The 19,897-nt window shown below is 42.3% G+C and overlaps 1 long non-coding RNA gene across 7 annotated transcripts in view; it reads right to left on the bottom strand.

The window, feature by feature from the left end:
- The window catches only part of LOC130142440 (uncharacterized), a 30,595-nt gene extending 10,803 nt beyond the window's left edge, over positions 1–19,792 (bottom strand). For 5 of the 7 annotated variants that reach the window (XR_008819401.1, XR_008819408.1, XR_008819403.1 and 2 more), the window contains exons 1-2: positions 19,600–19,792; positions 19,121–19,189 (exon numbers count right to left, since the gene is read on the bottom strand). This is a non-coding gene — a long non-coding RNA (uncharacterized LOC130142440). Of the gene's footprint in view, positions 1–19,120; positions 19,190–19,512 lie in introns of all 7 variants that reach the window. The other 2 variants (XR_008819410.1, XR_008819409.1) reach the window with 2 other exon arrangements.
- Between the last annotated feature and the right edge of the window lie 105 nt (positions 19,793–19,897).

Genomic DNA, 19,897 nt, shown 5'->3' with positions numbered 1-19,897 from the left:
GAATAAAATATGACATAAGACAGTAGTTAATGTCATGACTCTTGCATAATTCTGTACGGCTTGGAAACATCATTAACAAAGGAATTGTGCCTAAGGGAGCAGTCTATGTTTGCAAATAAAACTAGCTGTCAACACTGGCAGTTACACCCACTGCTGGCAACTGAATATTCAGTACGGAAGACCAAAGAAATCTCTAGCAAACATCTAAATAAACTAATATGTTAGGCAGTGTATCTGGAGGGAGGGGGGAGAAATGATGCTGGCATTGGGCAAGGATAAAAACAGCCTAGTGAATCCTCAGATACAAAACCACACTGAGCACGTTTCAGCCAACATGTTTATCTGTGGAGTTGCATCTCCAGTGTACCAGGTTACTCGGCAGTCAAGAGAAAAGGTTAAGAAACACGAGATGAAAAGGTTTACAGAGCTGAAGACAAGCAGCTAAAATTCACCTGCTACAAACTGAAGGCCAGCGTCACCTTTGAATATTGGGATGCTCAAAACAGAATTTGTAAACTAAAGACTTTACATGAATAAAATGCATTTGCAATACCTTGATGTTGCAGTATTCCTCTGAGGGCATTTTGGCAGGCTGAATTAAGCATAGATAAAGTCTGAGGTGGAATATCCCTTGCATAAGCCAAAAATGCAGAGGTGTTTTGTTTTGTTTTTCCCAGATTATCTTCTGAGTCATAGGAGAACACTAAATTTTTTGGACAGTTTGTAACTTAGGAAAAAAAATAAATTTACAGACACTGAAGGTGTGGATAATAACCATCAGGAATATGTCATATGCTCCCAAAGGAGCACAGTCAAGAGTAAAAACTTTTAGTGAATTTGCTCCAAACTTCAGTATAATCAAGATACAGAGGTTTTGTTCTCATGAATTTTGGCATGGTGCCTTTTAAGATAAAGCACAAAAGTGGCAAGACCTTTTTATGCTCCTCTGTAAGACGTACTTATTGCAATTATTACATTACTACGTTTAACGTAAAAAGCACTATGTGAAGACTGCAGACCACTGTAAACAGCAAACATCCAGTAAGTATGTTCCAAAATTCACAAACCAACCGCTGAAATGCCAGACTGAAACAAGCATCCAGTAATGAATTGTTACTGACAGAAACTTTGCTTTTCGCCACTCAAGTTTTCATCAGACAGATAATTCTAAATAACAAGAGCAAGGTTTCTCATCTCTGAAAGCAAAGCTCAGCTCTCTTACTGAAAGGTTAACACAGAAAGCATTTGTGTGGGTGGGCAGCAAAACAAATTTTTAATTTGATAAAATTTTATATTCTTTGTAGAAACACAGTTCAGTAAAAGAGAGGCATCCAAGCTTCATGATCATGTACTTGAATAAAATAAATGAATAAAAAATACACAATAAAAAGCATTGCAAACATAAACTGGATTGGACTCAATTTTATGTTTTGAGTAAATCAGTCCTTCCCTGCCCAATTTTTCTAGTGTTACCATCCAGAATGAAGAATATTGGAGAAAACTGCTTGTGTGGTGTCACTGAGACAGTAACTGGAAGGGGTTCTTCCTTCACAGGGGAGTCATAAACAGAAAAACAAAATATGCATTTCAATGGTATCAGGCCAGGAAACACCCCACTAAGGTTTTGTGGCTGCATAATTACAAACTTCGGGTTTTAAGTAAGTTTTCTTCTTGTCGTTGTTAGACTTGGTTTCCAATGACAACGTCTCACAGAATTGCATTTACTTTAACAGGTTGCTAAGGCACACGGGCAGACTGGCAGGACAAGCCCTGGTGCTTGGATTGCTTTGCTACCCTTCTTTGCTCCAACAGCTTGCAGCGCTGCAGAAATACACTCCCTGCACAAGCACGCTGCAATGAGCTCACTCCCTAGCCAGTCACAGCAATCTCCTGTGCATATGCCTGTGAAACTAAGGCATGATTTATTCTAATATTTAGGATATAAAGTTAACACATCAAAGCAGAACCAGACAGAGATCCTTTCAACACCTTCCTGTGCCACACCTTAATTGTCTTAAGAGAATGAACGATCCATTATGTGGTTCACTTCCTTTCCTTCTTCCCTTCACCAGTGCCGAACATGTTATTTCTAGCATTCTTGCATATTAAAGCAGTCACAAGTGAGAGAAGTTATGCAAACTTAAAATATTTAAATCTGAAATAACGAAGATCTCATCAAACTTTGCCATGTCGTCTAAATGAGCTTTCTTCAAAAGCACAGCCACCTTTCCCAGCTCTTCAGGGGATGAGGGAAGATACGATTGAGTCATTCTCCAAACCACTCCCGCCTTCTCATGTTAGAGAATAACACTTAGCAGAATACTGTTAATAACAGCCCGCAAATCACCACTCACCAAATGCAAGGTGTCAGCTTGACCATGTCTGTATTGCACCAGAAAAACTACAGACTTTCAAACTAATCTTTTTCTATAACACTTGGCACTATATAAGTAAACACAGTGAAGGGAACAGCTTCAACAGAGCATCACTGTTGTAGAGCGTAATGTTTCTATGACAAAAGAGATCGCCTGCGGTTTCCAATTGTTGCGCTGATAAGCTGTTCTTGGACTGGGAAGTAGAACACTGTGAAACAAAATTGACCTGTATATATTCATGCAAAACTGGACAGTTTTTAGGTTAACTCAAATCACAATTCAGATTTTAAAAAGTGCTTATTACACATTGCAAGCAGTGGATTTGTCTCAATGGGAAATATCTGTCCAGAGGACTCAATGGCCTTCATTTATTATTAAAATGAAACTGAGCATTTGGCCCTAGACTTAAAGTGGAACAAAATACAGAACAAAGACTGGCACATATCTGAAGCAATAAAATTTAGGGGAGAAAATAATCTGAGGTTATTTATGTAAATGACTCCACCTCTCCATTCTTCCAAATACAGAGATTATTGAATGTTGACGCAGAAGGTTCGAACACAACTTATACGACCAATGTGATCAAGTTAGTGCCGCTTTATTAAAAGACTTACAGCAATTTATACTCTCAGCAAGATACACACGCTACGCAGGCTTTGTTATGCAGAAGGTGACAGGCTAAAACTACTCGTTCACACGCTCCCACCTCCCCTGTGACTGGTCCCGGTGTGGTGCCCACACGCTGCTCCCCCCTTATGCAGGCATCCTGCTTGTTCTCATCTTTCAGTCCAACTCTCTTATCTCTCTGCGATTACACAGTTTCTTTGCCTCTCTTGGCCTTGCAGATGCCCTTCACAGCAGCTGCAGCTTGTTACAGCCCCGGCCCGTTATTACAACCAAGTTGTTCGGTCTGGATTGCTCATAACATGCTCATTTTCTTCCAGCCACTCCACAAATCCCCCTTTTTGTTTTGAGCAATCCAGACCCCATTCTCAAACATCCGTTTAATTAACCCATTCATCATGCGTTGCAAACATTGAAGCAAACAGGGATGAAACAATATCAAAATCAAAACCACTATCAACACTACCAATGCTCCTTTAACTGCAGCCTGCAACCATCCCCTTAGTCCAAGACCGCTGAGCCAACCAGAAAAAGGATCACGTCCTTCAGTAACATGCTTCATATTCTCGTGCAGTGCTGCCAATTGCTGAGTTATGCTTCTTGAGTGATCAGACAAATTGAAGCAACACATCCCTTCAAAGTCTTCACAACCATGTCTGTCTGCTAACAATAAAAAAAATCTATGGCAGCTCTATTCTGCAAAGTATCATGTCTAACACTAACTACATCAGTAAGTAGCTCACTTATCCTTTGTGAAATCAAATTAAATGGTTTCTGGCCCCAACATGCTAATCTACGTTTGTTTGTTGGTTTTGGGGTTTTTTTTGGCATTTATGTCTGACATTCCTTCTGGGAGGAAAAAGGATGTGGCTATAACAGTGGCTAATGATGGCAGCTGTATGTTGTCGTTACATGTATCATCAAAGGTTCGAATAGATCTGCGCGATCTTTCATGGTTCCTACTGATATTAATGGAATACTAATCAAACAGGTTTGAAAAGGGTTATCCGCTTGTTGCAAACTCAGACAAAAATCTGTTACCCCAGTTGTTACCCAAATATTCGTTCTGGGTAAAATGTCAAAAATCCCCTCACTACTTGGTAGAAAAAAAATTAACATAACTGTGATCCACTTTTAAGGTGTTGCCATCGTTTTACCTCCTTTTTCCAATTGCTCTGATGCACCTGCCAGCTTCGAGGAATGTTTATTCCGAGTCCACAAACCTTATCAACTATCTTGTTGTTCTATTAATACACTGCAAAGCTAAGCATTTCAAAAGCCTGAAACTAATTTCTGCTAAAACCCTCTGCCCAAGGTCCTCAATTAAGCTTAAAGCCTCAAAAAACTACTGTTATCCTCTAAGTATTTGTGCTTGCCTTTCTATATTAATAGCAGATTACTGATATGCTGACACACCTACAAAGTCAGACAACCCGCTCGCTTCAGAATAAAACACAACCCGATCACTACACGAGTGACATTTAACCGCACTATCCCAATCACATGCACGTGTGACTCTCCCAGTCTTCTTGTCACACCACGCGCAATGTATTAAAACCCGAGGTCAACAGTTCAGACACGCTCTCGACAAGCTGTGCCGTTTTCTTTGGTCTGCTCTGTGCTGAGCGGCTGCGTTCGCACAGCTGCATGACACAACGGCAAATTTGGCAAAAGACCAAAAGCTTCACTGTTTGCCGGCTGTCATGCTGCCAGCAACGGGGTCAAGATGCCAAGTTCAGTTGATGTTAATGTCGTTGAAGTGCCTCAGAACGTAAGGCTACTGTTGACATCGACTCATGTCCTGTAAAACATACAAAATTAAACCTGATCCTCTACTTCATTATTCTTAAGATCTCCTCTCCAGGGCTGCACCCAGCGACCCGGAATCCATCTAACACGGGTATCTGTAACAATACAAGCATATCCTCGCCACATCATTTTTAGTTCCGCAGGTCCCTTCCATTCTCCTGTAGCGGCATCTCCATGTTGAACAAAACCACTATTTCCACACTGGTTTACCCCAGATCTCAAACCCAAACTATGTATTATTACTGGCGGTTCATTTCTATCACCTGTAAACCGCAAATACTTCAATACGTATATCGCTTTTGCAAGGCGCTCTGCTGGGCCCAATACCTCTCCCCCTTTTTGTTTTTGCAAAAGCGCTTTCAGTGTTTGATGCGCTCGTTCCACAATGGCCTGTCCCGTGGGGGAGCATGTTATGCCTGTGATATGACGTATACCCCAAAGTTGACAAAAATGAGTAAAGTTCCGAGAAATATAGGCCAGGCCATTACCAGATTTGATCTGTGCAGGCATATGTTTAATTACATGCCGTGCTGTTTCACCAGCTTGCGCCATTGCCCAGAGCGCTGGGGAAAAGGTATCAATTGAAACAGGCACATATTTAAGCCTGACAAATTCTGGGATATGAGTTACATCCATCTGCCAAAGTTGTAGGGGTTGGAGTCCTCGAAGGTTCACCCCCAAACCAAGGCCAAGTCCTGCCTTCTGGCAATCAGGACAGGACTGTACAATCTCTCTAGCATCAGCCACAGGAATGTGAAATTGCCTGGCCAAAACTTTCGCCAACTGGTGAAAAAACTCATGTGATAACCTGGCTTGTTCAAAGGTTTTAACAACAGGACCTGTCCAGGCTGGAGCGACAAGCTGATCAGCCTGACCGTTACCTAAAGCTATACTCCCACATTTCTGATGACTGCAAATATGCACAATAAAATATTCGTCCCAATGTTGGTTCAAAAGTGTTAGCAACTGTAACAACAGAGTACACAATACAGGATGTCACACAGGTTTCACCATACTATGTTCTAAACGCTGTACCGTACCCACAACATATAATGAGTCTGATACCACACTGACAGGTTCCGGAATTCAGTGCCAAAATGCCCAAAAACCAGCTTGGAGTTCTAAAGTCTGTAAAGAGTCTCCAGTCACCCCAGAGAGTAGTTTATGTTCCCAAGTTTCTCCTACTTTCCAGGTGACTGCAGCTCTCCGAGATTTTGGTCCAGCATCAGTAAAAACAGTTATCCCTTTTACAGGAACCTCCGATTGCAAAGGCAAATGTTCAGTCGCTGATGAGATAAGAACGGCAAAAGTTTGTCCAAAGGGTAACTGTCAGTAAGAGTTCACAAAAAATCAGCAGCTGCTATTTGAAATTCTGTTGAAGCAGACAACAACCAGTCCAAATACAGTTAGGCCTGAGACATCTACAATTCAGTGCCTGCCTTTAATAAGAAGCTGTGAAAACAATTCAGGGCGCGTAACAACTGTTTTTCTGGGCTGGAGGGGGAGAAAAACCCATTCCAAAATTCATAAACACGGTCTCCCTTCTCCCAGCTGGATAATAATCCCTAATGGGTGTTCTCGCTCACCTCCTGAGTTAATTATCATAAAAGAAAGAGCTTGGTCATCTAATCGTCTGCGAGCGTCAGTTGTCACTATCTTATTAGTGATCACTTGCTACGCCTGTTGCTGATCCTCATTCAATTGATGGCGTTCCTGAGCCTGCGCAGCTGTTCCCAGGAGCGGCATCAATGGTTTCAGATCATCGTTCATAATCCCACAGATATTACAAACCCACAGGATATCTCCCATTAGGTTTTGCACATCAGACAGTGTTTCTGTTGCTGCGTTAATTTTCACTTTCTGGGGTCAAATAATTCCATTTGTAACGATCCAGCCCAGGTACAACCATGGCCCTTTCTTTTGAATTTTCTCTGGAGCTATCTTCAGCCCCCTTTTTCCAAGACTACGTGTGAGCTGTCGTAAAATCGTCTCAGAATCCAGCTGTTTTCCTGCTACCAAAACATCATCCATATAATGATAAATAAGTAAATGATGATACTGCCTACAAATGGGTTCTAAAGCCCATGCAACAAACAATTGACACATCGTAGGCGAGTTTTTCATTCCCTGCGGTAGCACCACCCAGCGATATCTTTTCACTGGCTCTGCTTTATTTATCAGTGGCACTGTAAAAGCAAACCTTTCAGCATCCTCCAGATGTAAAGGAATTGTAAAGAAACAGTCTTTCAAATCGATAATCACCAAATCCCAATCCTCTGGTAACATAACCGGGGAGGGTAGCCTGGGTTGTAAGGCGCCCGTATCACACATAACAGCATTGATTGCTCATAAGTCATGTAACAGACACCATTTCCCAGATTTCTTTGGGACTGTAAAAATCGAGGTGTTCCATAGACTAGTTGAAGGCACGATGTGTCCAGCATCTAATTGTTCCTGCACCAAATTATTAACAATCTGCAGCCGGTCTTGCTTTAGTGGCCACTGGTCAATCCAAATTGGATCATCAGTTTTCCAGCTGAGTTTTAGAATTGGCTGCTCAACAGTGGCCGCTCCTAAAAAGGCAAAGCAGATCTCTTCCGATGAGTGCCACAGGTAAGTGCGTTACATAGGGGCGTGTAGTTACTACCTTACCATCGGAGAACATAAATGCAATTAGATCTCTACTGATAAAGGTAGCTTGAGTCCCACCAACCCCCACAAAGCCGGTACCCGCTGGCATTAGAGGCCACTGCCTAGGCCACTTAAAAAAATGTAAAATCGTTGCATCAGCTCCAGTGTCTATAATCATCTGCAATTTACACACTTGCCCATTAGGGTGCCTCATTTCCATTCGCTCCTCCAGCTTTCCCCGACTGATGTCCATGGCTAGCAAAACATCGGGTTGACCGGTAGACCCAAAACCTTCTATCCCCCTTTTCTGTTGTTCTGCGTTAGGCACTTTTGCTTCAAAAGGAGTTAATTGAGCAATTTTTGATCCCTCCTTAATAGTTATAGGGGGAGTTAGTGTGTAAACCATTATTTTAATCCGTCCCTCAAAATCAGCATCAATAAGCCCTGGGACCACAAAACCACCTTTCCTAGATAGTGAAGAACACCCAATTAATAAGGCACTTAAACCATGTCCCAAAAATCCCACAAGATTTGAATCAACAAATTGAACCGTGGTGTCGGTAAGTAACAGCTACTGCTGTTGCCAGGTCCACTCCGGTGCTTCCAGAGGCGGTGGCAGAGCAGCGGTCCAAGCACCCTGGACTTGTGTCATAGCACGAGGGCGAGGCGCGCTCCACGTCTCATTTCCCTTTTTCCGACAATCGCTAGTGTTATGATTGTCTTTCCGACACCACACACACCATTTCTTTTGCTGTGCGCCTGGAACACGACATTGTGATCTGATATGCCCCATCCTGCCACAATTAAAACATTGTCTGTCTTGCTTCCCGTTATTATTTTTTCCTTGCACAAGCGGCTTCACTGCAGCTCCTACCGCGGCAGCTATAAAGGCAGCTTTTTCTTGATCAATCATTCTTTCTGCCGCCTCCCACAGCTGAGCAGCTGACAACCCCCGTAGTAGGAGGCTTAAAGCTTTCTTAGTTTTTTCATTAGCATTATCATAAGCAAGCCTATCAAGACATTTTGCTTTCATATCCTCGCTCAAATCAGGGTTACTCATGAGAGCAGCACACAGTCTAAAAATTAAGATTCTGTAGGTCCCTGTTTTATCCCCATAAATCTTGGCGCTATTTTGTCATTATGGAGGATAAAAAATGTTTTCAGAGCCAGTTCCTGTGTTAATCGTAACACCTCAGGTTGGAATCCCAATTGCCACTCCGGGTTAGCAAAGGGGCTGGCGCCTGTCAGCATTTGGGCATTGACTCCAAACAGCGGATCCCCTTGCTGACGAGGCATGGCCGCAGCAGCATCACACGCTGCCTGCCAGCGTTGAAAAAATTGGATCTGCTGAGAAGCCGTTAACAAAGTTTGTGCAACCGTACGCACATCATACGGAGTTAATAAATTTGCTGTAAAAATACGCTGAATTACTGAGTTAGTATATGGAGATTTCAACCCAAATTGTGTTACTGCTAATTTCGCTTTTTAAATTACCTTCCAGTCTAAGGGTTCCCACTTGACACCCTGTGACGTTACTATCACAGGAAATGCCATTGGCCCAAGCTGCCCAAATTGCCCCTCTATAATTGCATCCCAAATAACCACCCGCCATCGACGTGCTGGATTACTATTACCCCCCACGCTTCCCATTGGAACCGGCAGTGGTAGCGGTCCTGCTGCTAATGTCTTCCCAGAACCGCCCACCCCCACTCCACCCCATAAAAAAGGATTAGTAGAGAAGGGAGATAGTGGTGGTGCTGTAGGAACAGGCTGAGCCGCATCTCAAGTTGCTCCAATTTTTTCATGAGATCTTGCAGCTGCACATTCTCCAAACCACAGCGATGTTCTGCAGACGCCGATCGGGGTGACGGAAGCAAAGGTGGATAGGAGCCATCTTCTGTCGAGACGTTGCACGCGCGTTCCGGGGACTGTTCTCTCGAACTTGGACCAGGAGATACAAGTGGTGGCAGATTCATCTCCTTTGGCTCTCGGCCCTTTAGCCGCGCTACTGCTACACGCGACATATCCCTGTCCCGGCTTTTGGGAATAAGGATCCTGAGAATGTCATAGCAGTAGCAGAGTCTTTTGCACTAGCACCTTCAGCTTCTGCCGACAGGGCAGCGAAAGCAGATGTGGTAGACTGTCGTTCTGCTTTCATCTCTTTCAGAGTCTCTAGGATCAATCTCCACATTGTGGAGAATTTCCCACTGTCTTTAGAGCCTGAACTAATGTCCTCCTGCAGTGCTGTGCCAATCTTTTCCCGAGTATCTAGTTCAAAGGCTGCACTCACTGAGGGGATTAATCCACGCTGCCAAGCCCATGACAGCAACCTCTTCAGGCTTCCCTCATCATAAGATAAGCCTCTCTTGGACAGGATATGTCAGAGGAGCTTAACTACTGCTACTTCTTCTTTGCTTAGCGTGGACCCCATCTCCTCCATGACCACTCACCTGATCAGGGCAAGATTCCGACAGTTGTGCTCAAGCGTCTTCCAGGCACCGGGGCAGCACCTGCTACGGCCGGCTGCTTCTGCCCCCTCTGAGCCGCCTCTTCGCTCCTGGAAGCACGGACAAGAGGGTCCCCGTTCGGGTGCCACTATTTGACGCAGAAGGTTCAAACACAACTTATACGACCAATGTGATCAAGTTAGTGCCGCTTTATTAAAAGACTTACAGCAATTTATACTCTCAGCAAGATACACACGCTACGCAGGCTTTGTTATGCAGAAGGTGACAGGCTAAAACTACTCGTTCACACGCTCCCACCTCCCCTGTGACTGGTCCCGGTGTGGTGCCCACACGCTGCTCCCCCCTTATGCAGGCATCCTGCTTGTTCTCATCTTTCAGTCCAACTCTCTTATCTCTCTGCGATTACACAGTTTCTTTGCCTCTCTTGGCCTTGCAGATGCCCTTCACAGCAGCTGCAGCTTGTTACAGCCCCGGCCCGTTATTACAACCAAGTTGTTCGGTCTGGATTTCTCATAACATGCTCATTTTCTTCCAGCCACTCCACAACTAAAGAGCTTATTCAAGCTGCTGAAACTTGGGGAATCCTCAGAAAACTACTAAAAAATTAATATAACAATAATATTTTTAAAAGGCTAATGGAATGACCCGAGATATGGATGGCTTAATCAGACATCAGTGCGGACCAAAGTAAAAGACTTGAAAGAGTTAAAGGGTATTAGCACCGCAAACACCAGTCACACAATGTCACAGAAGTGGCACGAAACACCGCAGGTGTGCTCCTTGGTTCAGTCAGAAGGCCTATGACAATCCAAATATAACACCACAACCTTAAGACTTTAGAAAAGCATTTGACTTAGTACCACCTAGCATTTTTGTTCAAACAGGATGATGGTAGCGATTTGTATTTTAGCAGAAAAGAAACAAAAAGCTAAATAGCTTGAAGCTAAGGTTAGGTAAAGTCACTCTAGAATAAATGCATACATTTAAAGTGGAGGCAATTAACCACTGAGACAACCTAGCTAAAGGCAAGACAGAGTCATTGTCATTTGACATGTTTAGTATGGAAATGAGATCCCTGGAGATGGAATTGCAGAGCTGTGGGTCCCTCAGGCAAACACACTGCCCACACTCTTCCTTCTCTTCTGTGTAGAAAACAGCACAGTTTGAGTATGTCTGGTCATGGCAGCTGCAGCAGAGTAACACGGAGAGATTTCTTTATTTCTGTCTTGGTTTGAGCATGTTTTAGTAACATATGTCTGGCAAAAGGCTGGTATAAACTTTGGATCCCAAAAGACAAATATCATTTAATAATTAATGCTGAAATTCTAACCCAATTAGTTTTGTTGTTGAGTCTGTACAACGTGTTGATGATATAAGAGACCAAATAATTAAGAACTACTGTAGATTAAACAGGGTCAAATCAATTAGGGGATTCCAAACTGGGTTCAGATACTTCACTGAGGTAGCGTAAAAAGTCCAGAAGAGGGAGAATCAGATTTAAATAAGGCTAAAGTGTCTTGTAGGATTAGAAGGAGAAATATTACAGAATGTAGTGTCAGCATGAGAAAACAATTCAACAGATCAAAGGAAACTGAAGTTCAAGCAAAGTACTTGCCGTAAGTACAGTGAGCCAGAGAGGGGTGACACTACTTGAAATTTGGACTGACAACTCGCAAACCACCATAAAAAACCTGTTCATAGAAAATAATCATGGAGCTATTGCCGATATGTCAGTTCATCAAAAATACAATTCTTTGCTAGGAAGATTTTGGAACCTAAGTACAGAGAAGGCTTAAACTTGCTTTTCATCAAAATTTGAAATTGAAAAGATTATCAATGGCCCTCTTATAAAAACATGCGGGAAGGAAGAATACACTTTAATGATAACATAGAATTAGAAGCCATCATAAAAACAGAGGGCTGGGTATCATAGATGATGTATCTGATGACCCTCAGAATTTCAATAACAGAAATGAAATCAAATCCAGTAATACACAGTGAAGGATCATGCATTTGTGGATGAATCAAAAATAATTATGCTATTTGAAGATGTTTCTAAATTTGAAGAATGGCAATGAAGGAAGGATTTGAATGTAATAGCTGATCTCATGAAGACTATAAACTGCTAGTATAACAGGACTGAAAAAGCAAAGTGAGATCTTCTGAAGAATCAGAAGTATTTCTAGTAAAAGAAAAGGAATAGTAGCACTAAGTGTTAATTTAATACCAGCAACAGCCCTAACAACTCATGATAAGAAAAAGATAAATTCACTACATAGGAAGTGCAGAGAAAAGCTACAGATTGACCTGGGGAACAAAGAACATACCCGCCATATGAGAATAGAAAAGCTTGGCTTGTTTATACTGATAAAATAAACACTTGAGGTCATAAATGTTGTTTGTCAGTATGCTATTAGAGAAATAGACATCAGCACCATGCAGACTAGTAAATTAAGGTTCCAAAGCATTAGCTTGACCATTGGCCTACTGCTTGACTATCTGAGCAGCGTGAATACAAATCAGTGAATAGGAAGCATTGTTCTCATTTAACAACATCCATGATGGTCAGATTACAAAGGCAGGTGTGAAGCAGCCTTAATAGTAGTTTGCTTAGTTATAGAAATCAAGTATTGCAAAAGTATTGCAAGGGTGGTGACAGGAAGGGGCAGAGGGGAGGAATCTATCTACAAAGCCCTTGGCTGCCTTATTCAATCTTTCCCTTCTCCTCCTCAAACAAGAAAGAAACCTTTGAAGTATCACAACTTCATTTTTTAGAATCTCTCCAACTGCCCCTTGCATTTGACAAAAAGGACCCATTGTGATTAAAGTTTAGTGGGATATGATTTGCTGAAGTCATGTGCTGTACAAAACAGTAAGCCAAATTCCACTTGGCAATAGCACCAGGAACCAACATTCATCACAACAAAAAAAAATATGCCAGTAAGAATTAATGTTTCATGACACTTGAGTGTCATTGAAGGAGAGAAACAAAACCAAGTGGATTTTTTTATTTAGTCCTAACTGTCAAATAAAAGCCACAGCTGATGGATCATTACATGCTCACAACTCATCATTTACCCAGGATACGCCAACAACGGTTTTGAAAAGACTCAACTTTTGTTGTCTAGACTGGCACTATGCTACCAGATAAATCTGAGAGAGCTTCCTTGCATCTGTCAAAAGCAGCAATAAGAGATAAATATGTACCTGCACTAAATATGTGGAACTACTAGTGTCATGAGCATTTGTGACAAGATACAAGCAAAGCTGCAGAACAATCAATAACGACAGATTACAATTTGTAAACTGTAACTTTATGCCCTGTGGTTGAGCACCCACTGAGTTTTCCTAGTGTCAGTGTGCAAACATGTTTATCCGTCATATTCTTTAATACAGCTTTACAAATGCACTGGCTGCTTTCAGGTTTTACAAGTAAGTCTTTCTTATTTAAATGGGGCTTGTTAAAATTAAGAGCTACAACCAGAAATCCAAGGTCTGTTGTTTGGGTTTGTTTGTTTTTTTTTTAATTGAGAAAATCACAATGAAGAAGGCCTGCTAAAATAAAAAGTGTGTTCTTGGTCTGACCCAGCAAAACCTTTTATATTTGTAATGTCAAAGGTAAAAATAAAAACAGGGTCAATTTGATCTTCTTCACATGTTGACTATGAAATACTTCACCAGAAATTGTTTAATTACTGGCTGCTTACAATCACAACACACAGAAAAACAGCTGTATCGCATACATACTATTAGTTATGCCTGAGTACTGGAACCAGTGGTCAGACCAATGTAATTAGCCCAGACCAAAACAACCTCAGATCATACTGTCTGCATGACATAAGATGTTTTTTGCATATACCTGATCCATGTACAACAGATCAGGAAAAGCCACAGGACACCTTATTTTTATTTTTTTTTCTTTTCATGACAATGAGCTAGCGCAAAATAACCCATCCAGAGACTGCATGTTCAAAAGAACTTGTATCTTCAAGTTACAAGATCGTACTAAGAATAATACTCTGCTTATCAGCCTACCGAACTGGTACCAACCATACACAGTCCGAATGCATTGCAGCCTCACCTAATGCTATACCCATGAAATAACTATTAAACAAGGCGTGCCAAGCAGCCTCTACCACTCAAACTTTCTGCTCGCTTTTCTGACTCAGTGAGAATGTAAATTGAAGTAAATTCTGCCCTTTTTAATGAGAACAAATTAGATATCAGGAGATATTCTGAACAAGTAGGCTAATTAAAGACCTGAGCTCTACCTGCATGGACATTTCTGCAACCCACTGACACTGCACCTCTGCCACTCTGTTCAAGGACAAAGTTGATTTGCATCAGTTGTGACACACAGAGATGGATTTCAATAGCAAAGACAATTATCCATGCTCATAAAGTTCGTCAGTGCAGCCAAGAGACATCAGATCTAAAATAACCATTTTCACTGCTTAATGCTGTGTCTAAGGCGTAACGCACCAACACATACACAGTGCTCTGAACCATCACCTCCGCTGCAAGTTAAAACACTCTTGACAATTCTTGTTCACCTTCTGCTCAAAAACCTGTCGTCACTCCCTTACTCCCCAGGCTGGGCTGGAAGAGGTCCATCAGCTTTAGAAGGTTACGGTGTCGCCTGAATGAAGCGGAATGGCATGAAGGGATGATGACTTCTCTTTCTCCCAATTTCTATGTTCCGTATATTCTAGTTTTGCTTTTCATCATCCTTCCTCCTCAGCTCCTTTTTATTCTTGTTGCTAATCTGAGCTCTCCACTGATGAAGGACCCTCTAAATCTTCACTTTTGTTTGTGCAATGAAGTTGAAAGAAGGCCTGCATGCCCTGTTTTAAGGAAGTCCTATTACTATCTTAAAACTATTTTTAAAAGACTTTAAGCTAGCATTTCCTTCAACACCGAGGCATGGAGAACAGGATTAGATATATATTCGCTTTCTGACAGAAAGAGTTAGCAAGGGATTTATTACATCGCTAGTTCATCTTGCAAGCTCTGCTTACAGCAGATGCTGACCTCTGTAGTCATAAATTCAACCCAACAAGAGAATATTGATTCAATTTTCTTTTTAATCAGAGGAAAGTATCATATCACTGGCATGTTGCTGGCTTGACAATTATAGAAGGAGCAGTTACCCAGCCGATGAAAGTCCAAAGACTCTCTGGCTCCCATTTTAACGGGGACTATGTGACATGAAAGAAAAATAAGCCAAACTAAACAATGACACCTACCTCCCAATCTTATGCAAGAAACACGATCTTCTTCAGAAGACTTCCTATTTATAACCTCCTAACTACTATGCAACCCCAAATATGCTACGCACTATGCAACAGCACTTCAGGGAAACCAGTCCCTGTGCCCTAAAGCACACACACTTTTCCAGCAGTGGCTAATATAAAAAGGTATTACCTCTACCTACAAATTTTGTCTTCTGTATAGTCATGCGGCACATTTTTTATGCTATTAGCTATTTAGTTTGCTCCAACATCAATATATATCAGTCATACTTTTGGCACATGAATCTACTCACACAACTTTTCTCATCGCTGTTCAGGTTAAAAATCCAGCCTTGAAATTAAACTTAAAGTCTTATTTTTCCTAATTTTCCACCCTAATTACTCAAACCAGTGATGACTGTTGATGTGGCACAGCTCCACAAACCAGATTATTTAGTCACACAGCTTCCATTTTACACTTAAGGATTCTCAACAATTGACACACACACTTATCCACAATCCATTTTACGCGCATGAAGGACTGGATGACTGCATGCGACGTCCTGAGACCCTCCTCTGAAGGAGAAAGTGCAGCTTGATTACAAGCCACTTGCATATTTTATTCCAACAATGAAAGCTGGCAGGCAGTGAGGGAACTGTTTAAGATCATAGTCACAAGATGGCAAACACTGGAGAAGGTGAAGTGCTAAGTCAATGCACTTCCTTGCATCCTGGATGCTAGCCTGCCCTAGCCAGAGTAACTCTTTGGGAGCGCTTTCCTGGCACAGAAGTAGCCAGCAAGCTGTTTATCAGGCAGTGTGATTCACAGGGCCGTCTAACCAAAAAAAACCCCAAACAACCCCCAAACAAACAAAAATTGTTTTCCCCAGCCAAAAGCAACTCCTTGATCTGGTTCACTGTGTAGCCACATGATCAGTCCTGTCACAGAGCAGAGGAAGAAACAGAGGATGGAAACAATCATGTCTGCATCAGCCAGCTTCAACAGCTTTGCATCTGAATGTCAAGAAAGAAATAAATAAACAACTGAATTACCAGTTGAAAGGAAATGGAAAAGCCAATTATCTTCTCCAAAACTGAAGACAATTTATTCTGTGCGAAGGACCCGCACCAGTTCACTATAGTGGCTGAGTCTGAATGCTGCTTGAGAGCATACTTGCCCAAGGATGAATTCCATTTTTAATAGAGTAGCTAGGAATAGAAAAGCACACAAGAATGTAAACAATCTGGTGAGGTAATGGAGCTTGAAGACGTTCCCTCACATTTTAAATTCACCTTAACTACAGAAGGAAAATTCATCACTGATGCCTGGCACCAGGTGTAGTCAGCTAGCCCACAAAAACAAATTTGTTAAAACAATGTTACTTTGTTTCACCTTAGACACCAAGTGCTGTTGACCAGCTCTAATTGCTACTTTGACATCATAAACAAAATCTAAATGAAAGAGCCAAAAGGACACAGACAATGTGAGAATAGCACTCTCTACTCAACACAGTTGAAGGATTTTATTTTATCATAAATTCTCCATAAAACACAACACAAAAAGGTCACTCAACATTTTTAAAGTCCTATATGGAAACAGCAGACTTAACTGCCTAATGTAATGATGCATCTGTAATAATGTACATGTAATGTGTATGTAATAATGTCATGGAATGGAATGGAAAAGAATGTAGGGTGCTCTTCCCCCTGCTCGGCTTCATCTCACTGCCTTCTGCCTTTGGGTGGAATTCCACAGCAACATCAGCCCATCCAAGAGAGAGCTGCTACTGTCCCACCTTCCCTCTTGCTCCCATTTTGCAGTCCTGCCCCGTCCATTGCACCAGCACTACTGCTGGCACAATCACACGCTGACCTAATTCAGGGCACTGAACAAAACCTAATCCTGCTGAAAAAACCCACATTTTGAGCTGTTTCAGCTTCTTAAAAAGGCTTCCCACTCAGCTGAAAAAGCATCACAGCCAGCACATTAAAGAACATAGATGAGACAATGGCAGTCCTGAGTAACCTCACCCAAGCTAACGGTGACCAAGAGCCTTAGAAAGGATGAGTTTGCTGTTAAGAAGTAGGTTTGCAGGTCTGCCAAGAGGCCTACCAATCAGGGCTCTGCCCAATAATGCATTAGTGACTCAGGTTAAAGAAAGATTTATGTTAAGAAGAGTATGCTAAGGACAGGTGATGGAATGAGGTTGACTCCTGATTTTCTTCACTTGTGTTTTTTTAAAACTCCAATCCGACTCACAGTTCAGAAGTTATTTCAGCAGAAAAAATAGTTGGAAAGAACATTTTTGCAAAAAAACCCAATGTAGCTAAGAATTAAATTTACAAATGGATTAAACCAGCTGCTCTGCCTTTACCTCTCAGTTCTGCCTGTACTTAACACTCATTATACCTTCTTGTGGTAGAAGGCAATTCAAAGAAAGGCTGCGCTATATTCTAGCAACAATTACAATAACCATCACTGTAAAACCGGCATAATTTCTATCAGTGGAACAGGCTAACAGAAGTGGGAATTGCAGTACCTTTGAAAAAGGTTAAAGACTCAAGAGGAATTTGGTTGCAAAAGCATGGCTTTCAGCTGAAAGCAGCACTGAGAGATCAGAAACACAGCTGAGAACAAGGGTGCTGGTAGAATAGTTGTGGAATGACTGAACCATCCCAGATCCACTAAAGCATTTTACTCCAAGTAAAATAAACCAAAACACAAGCAGAATCTCACAGCAAGAAAAACAACCAAATATAAATAATGGAATTATATATGACAGGTCTGCTTTCCTTTTGTGCCTTTCCCTTTCCAAATAAATGGTTCCAAAAAGTTTGTCTACTCCTCTATAGCTTAGATTCTACTCCATTAAACATAAAATCTTCCTGGCTCTACTTTCAAAACCACTCAACTTTGATAATTTTCTAACTAAACAGTAACTCAGCAAGAATGTTAACTTCATCTATGCAAACGAAGGCGTGTAATGAGCAGAGCACAACATGTTAGCACACTTACAAGAAACAAACATGTTATCCAGTTATATACATTTCATAAAAGTGAAGGCCAGAAAAACAGCGAGGTCTTTGGAGTGATGATGCTACAGACAATTAAAGGAAAAGGATATACCTCTTAAAGGACATCATAAAAAGCTGACAAAAAGACAAAACCCGATGCTTTAAGGGAGGCAGCCACTTACTAACGACAAAGAATTAAGATCAAGTCAAGTAGGAGAATGCTGACCTGGTCGCTTAATAGAAAGGATTGTCTCAGAAAGAGTTCTTACTGCTAAATGTTTCATCGTGCAAGATCATTACAGGACCAAGTACCCTTTTTCCACTCCCAGATCATCAGAAAAGAACACTAACTCCTGTTAAGAGCAGAAGAGGAATTCTAGAGGCAATCTCTTCTGGCTGGAAAATCTCTAGAGTCCGTACAGCGCCCTTTCTTCTTTGCCTGGTGTACTGACAGCTCCCCCTTCTGTTCCAATCGACTTTGACCATCTTTCGGAGCATACACATACATAGTACATAGATCTATATAGATAGCTGGGGTATCTGCTAAGGGAGGACTATCTATATTAAGCCCCATGCCCCTTAATATAAGCAGGCCAAAATACCATGCCCACATTTTATAAGAGAAATACAACCTGATCACAAATGACAATCTGTTCCCAGAAGCACTACTTCTATTAAAAGCCCTTTTGATTACAGTACTTTAGTAAAGTTTCAATAAAAACAAATACTTTTGTCCTAAGCAACTTTCGTATTTAAGTCTGCGTTCAAAAAAGCTTCTATATTTCATATGAAACAGAATAGAAAGAACCCAAGAAGTAGGTATCAGACACAAAGAATCACCACTTGCAGCTCACTGCTCCATAGTGCACTCTGTGATAAACCTACTTACGGTCGTGCACTGTGTGTTGAAGCTATGCCACTATCACAGCACATTACTTAATTTAGCACTACAGCCCCAAAAACGTACCTTCAAGAAGACTGGGAACTGAGGGTTTAAAGCTTCGACTTGCACCTCTTCCTTCAGTGAACTGAACACCTGAGAGGGCAATACACGACAAAACCCAGTCGACAGCTCTTTGAGCCAGCTCTGGGCACGTTCCCCCATGGGGACCCTACAGGAGAAAGCTGGGCACCCAGACCCTCGCACCTACACCCGCTGCTGTTTCTAGCCTGTGCATCCCAGACAACCACCCGGCAACTTCATTACTAGACGCTGTATTAGAGGAAGCAAGATGGAAAAAACTGCACTTCGTGCTCGGTATGGAAGGCAGTAAGCCAAAGGGAGGCCCTCAAACTTTGTGCGAGCTCACCCCAGAACTTAGTTCAGCTAGTAATATAATAACCAAGAAACAGCTAAACCTTTCTATTGAGTGCGAGGGAGAAACCCACGTGAGGGAAGAACAGTTCCTTTGACTAAAAAAGCTCACACCGCCCCCAGGAGCTAACCCTGCCAGCTCGGCTCGGCCGGTCTTCCAAGCCTGAGGACTTTCATCGGGACGCTCCTGGTGAACACGGCCAGGCTAAGCCGCAGGCAGCGCGGACACTCTCCCTCCACTGAGGAGGGATACCTGGGACCACACAGGCCCCTCAGAGCCGGTTATTTTCCAGCTACCGGGCCGAGCTGCCGCACCCCCGCCGGGCGCCCAACCGCGCCTGCGCCGTAACGGCCGCGGGGGAGAGGGCGCCGCCATGCCGCGCGTGCGCCGCGCCTCCCCGCGCCTCCGCCAGCGCCCCGGGCGCCCCT

Source organism: Falco biarmicus, chromosome 1, assembly GCF_023638135.1.
Source record: "Falco biarmicus isolate bFalBia1 chromosome 1, bFalBia1.pri, whole genome shotgun sequence".
Lineage (NCBI taxonomy): Eukaryota > Metazoa > Chordata > Aves > Falconiformes > Falconidae > Falco > Falco biarmicus.
The sequence above is the reverse complement of the archived record's forward strand: the minus strand, read 5'-3'. Positions and strand labels throughout refer to the sequence as shown.